The 4,154-nt window shown below is 55.6% G+C and overlaps 1 pseudogene; it reads left to right on the plus strand.

Annotated features, from left to right (window-relative positions):
• Positions 1-220: 220 nt before the first annotated feature.
• LOC124673209 lies at positions 221-2,534 on the plus strand (annotated as a pseudogene).
• Positions 2,535-4,154: the final 1,620 nt, after the last annotated feature.

Raw genomic sequence — 4,154 nt, forward strand, 5'->3', positions numbered from 1 at the left:
TATACACACAGGGAATCGGGGTTCCCCCCACCTCCCGCGGCCGGAGCGGCCGGCAGAGGGGAGGGGAACCAGCGAGACACCGGCGGTGAGGTGGAGTCGCGGGGAAGATCCAGAAAAATCGCCTCTCTCAACTGTGCGGGAGGAGGGGAACACGGAATGTGGAGCTTAATTGCACTTGTTCCCCGCCAAGAATTTTGAGCAGTGCGGCAGAATCGTCGACATGGAGGCCATGCACGCCGCCACCAATCGGAACCCCTTCCCTCGCTTTGCCGTCCTTCTCCTGCTGGTCGCGATCGCGGTGGCACAGCCGTTGCCGGTGGCGCCACCGCCCGACGATGCGGGCTGCAACGGCGTCCTCCTTGCCTACACCTTCGAGAGCCGCGAGAGGATCAGGCCGTTCCTCGACCCAGTCCGACCCAATCACCGAAGCAGACTCACAGCCCTACTCCTTCCGCGCCAACGCCACCGTCCAAAACTCCGTCGTCCGGACGCTCCCGTTCTGGGCGCTGCTGCTCACCTTCATCCACGGCGAGATCCTCGTTGGTGTGGATGGTGCCGTGCTCACCTCCGGCGCCGACCTGCCGTACAACACCACTGCGGCGCCCACAACGACGACGTCCTTCTCCGGGTACCCGCAGACGGACCTCCTCACGCCGATCGCCACCGCTGGCGATCTGTCCAAGATACAGGCGACGGTGAGGCTCTATGGCACGCTCTTTGCCGGGCCGGAGCCGCTCGTGCCGCTCCCGTCCGCGCTCTCCCTCGCCGACCTGGCGTACAACTGCTCATCGCTCGCCCCCGCACCAACGACGACCCGCTCTACGTGCTGCGTGCTCAAGTCCCCAGATCAACTCGCGGCCGAGGCGCCGACCGGGAGCGCCGCCGCATCCTACCTCCCGCGCGTGGCGGGTGACCTGGTGATCACCTACGACGTGCTCCAGGCGCACGAGAGCACGTACCTGGCGCTGCTCACCCTCGAGAACGACGCGCTGATGGGCCGCCTCGACGGGTGGGAGCTGTCGTGGGAGTGGCAGCGCGGCGAGTTCGTCAACACCATGAGAGGTGCCTACCCGAGGAAGGTGGACGCGAGCGAGTGCCTCTTCGGGCCGCAGGGGCAGTACTACAAGGACATCGACTTCTCCAAGGTGCTCAACTGCGAGCGCCACCCCGCGGTGTTCGACCTGCCGTCGGAGCGCCGGCAAGACGCGTCCATGGGACAGATCGAGCACTGCTGCAGGAACGGGACATTGCTTCCCAAGTCCATGGGGGACGGGACGCAGTCCGTCTCGGCGTTCCAGATGGAGGTGTACAGAGATTGATTTTTTGAGCAGGTGCGCAGAGCGCACCCTCTCTACAGTAAACTGAGCCATGCATTAGACAGGGCCATGCAGTCCGTGAGAGAGAAAAAAGTTTCTTTTGAGGAGAGAGAGTTTTGTCTTTTCTGAAAAAGATTTCACAAAATTTTGTCTCATCTCCATGTAGGAGAGAGAGTGGCACACATGAATAGTCAAAGATCTAGATTTGAGAAAAATGGATGGTGGAGATAGGCATGCGCGGAGCGCACCTGCGCTACTGCAGATTTCCGAGGTGTACAAGATGCCGCCGGACGTGAACCAGACCAGCAGGCTCCAAGCTCCGGTCAACTTCATGGTCACCGGTGCGTCGACGCTGAACCCGGAGTACACGTGCGGGCAGCCCGTGCCGGTGAGCCCCTCGGAATTCCCGGATCCGAGCGGGCTCGACTCCACCACGCTCGCCGTCGCGTCGTGGCAGGTGTCGTGCAACATCACCGTGGACGACACCACCAAACCGTCCAAGCCGCCGCAGTGCTGCGTGTCCTTCTCCTCGTTCAACGACGAGTCGGTGGTCCCCTGCACCACCTGCGCGTGCGGCTGCCCGGCGGCGGCGCCGAGGACCTGCAGCGCGACGGCCCCGGCCATGCTCCTGCCGCCGTACGCGCTGCTGATGCCGTTCGACAGGCGGGACAAGGAGGCGCTCAAGTGGGCGAGCTGGGCGCGCCGCCGGACCCGCTGCCCTGCGGCGACATGTGCGGCGTGAGCGTGAACTGGCACCTCGCCACGGACGCCGCCGGCGGGTGGAGCGCGCGCATCACGCTCTTCAACTGGGAAGACACTGACATGCGGGACTGGTTCGCCTCCGTGGTCCTGGACGACAAGGTCTACGGCGGCTTCGAGCAGGCCTACTCCTTCAACGCCACCGCCGCCGGGGACGGCACCATCTTCATGCGCGGCAGGGAAGGCTTCGACGACCTCATCAGGGAGAGCAACATGAGCGGCGTCGACTATCCCGTGCCCGGGAAGCAGCAGTCCGTGCTCTCCTTCACCAAGAAGACGTCACCTGCCGACGTCGACGTGCTTCGCCGCGACGGGTTCCCCACCAAGGTGTTCTTCAACGGCGAGGAGTGCGCCATGCCAAACAGGATTCCGAGTCACGGCTGGGTTGGCGCTCGCGCTAGCCGTGCTGCTCTCGTCCTCTTGCTATCGTTGTTTTATTTGCTAGCGTCATCAGTTTAACACATTGGTGTATGAATTTGTATTTTCAAGCATTTTTCCATCTGAATTATATATAAAAAAAACTCCCAGAATAGGAGAGATACTGACATAAGGGAGTCAAATAGTAATAACTTATCATACACATAGCACTGACTTAATCATATGAAGAAAAGCACATGTTTTCTGTCGTCGCCGAGAATGAGTGAACTAGACTTTTTGAAACAAGAACAATGATCCTCTTACTATTCCGAGTCACGGGGTTGGTATTGACGTTTGCTGTGGTCCTTAGGATCTAGCACACAAAGCCTTCTAATGCAACTTCAAATCATCTTCACTTTGATTGTTTTCAATTCTTCTTTTTTAAAGTTGCCTTTTCACATATTTGAAATCATCTCCCAAGGTCTTATTGTCACACTTCATTGATACCATACAATATATGAATTTCTAACCTACATATTTTTTTACTTCATTAGATACATATGAGTTTCTCACTTCCATGTGTTGGTAAGAGCTGAATCACAGAATTTTCATTTTCATTCAAGGATTGCTTGATTGTGCAGCTCAAACAAACATTCAATCAAATGGTGAAATTGGGGAAATGATTCTCCAATGGGTTACAAGAGAAAAAAGAACATATAAGATGTATGGTTGAAATTATTGTTTCTTTGTTATTTAAATATATTTCTTGAAAAAAATCCATTTAATGGGAAACATTTAACTAAAGGATAAGTTATTTACAATTACATTTGAATCGTTCGATAACCTTAATGTAAATGTAAGTGCAAAATTTTGTTTATTTAATGGACACACGTTTGACTATAAGTGTAGGGCATTTACATTTTTATACTGATGGGCACCCTTAATTTAGGACCAACATAGTATTAGATTTTCTTAAAGTGGCTCTAGAATATTCCTTAAAATGTGGGCACAGCTAGAAATCGGCTCATGATAGATGGGTTACCGATCGGACTAGTGCCTAGCCGTATGATTGGATGGACGACAGACATTAGACTTCCATCAAATGATTCCTAGAATGCATTTTCTTGGGTTTTGAGTCCTCCAATGGAACTCCGCCGGGTCCCGATTGCATGTTGTCGTAATTACTGCCCATGTAATGCTTAGACGACCGATGGCTGGATGGACGGTCGGTCAAGGAGATTGCACCCTCGCTCCACGCGTGCATCCCTAAGCGTCGCCGCAAATCGCGCACGGTTGCGGACGGGCTGCTTGACAACTAATGGGCGAGGGACATCCATGGCACGCTTGGCATCCAGGAAATCGGCGAATATCTGCAGCTTTGGCAGAGGGTCGAGGGAACGCTCCTTAGCCAGGACCCTGATCACCTGCGCTGGAAGTGGACTGCGTCCGGAATCTACTCCGCCAAATCCGCCTACCTCGCCACTTTCCAGGGAGCGATCGCATGCCCGGCCACCAAGCACATCTGGCGGACTTGGGCTCCACAGAAGGTCAAACTCTTCCTTTGGTTGGCACTGCAGGATCGTTGTTGGACTGCCGAGCGGCTGGCTAGACGTGGCCTACCCCACCATCCCCGATGCCTACTCTGCGACCAGCTTCCTGAGACCATGCACCATCTCCTGATCGACTGCCCCTTTGTCAAGCAAGTTTGGCACGAGGCGCTCG

The sequence above is a fragment of the Lolium rigidum genome, chromosome 7 (assembly GCF_022539505.1).
Source record: "Lolium rigidum isolate FL_2022 chromosome 7, APGP_CSIRO_Lrig_0.1, whole genome shotgun sequence".
Classification (NCBI taxonomy): domain Eukaryota; kingdom Viridiplantae; phylum Streptophyta; class Magnoliopsida; order Poales; family Poaceae; genus Lolium; species Lolium rigidum.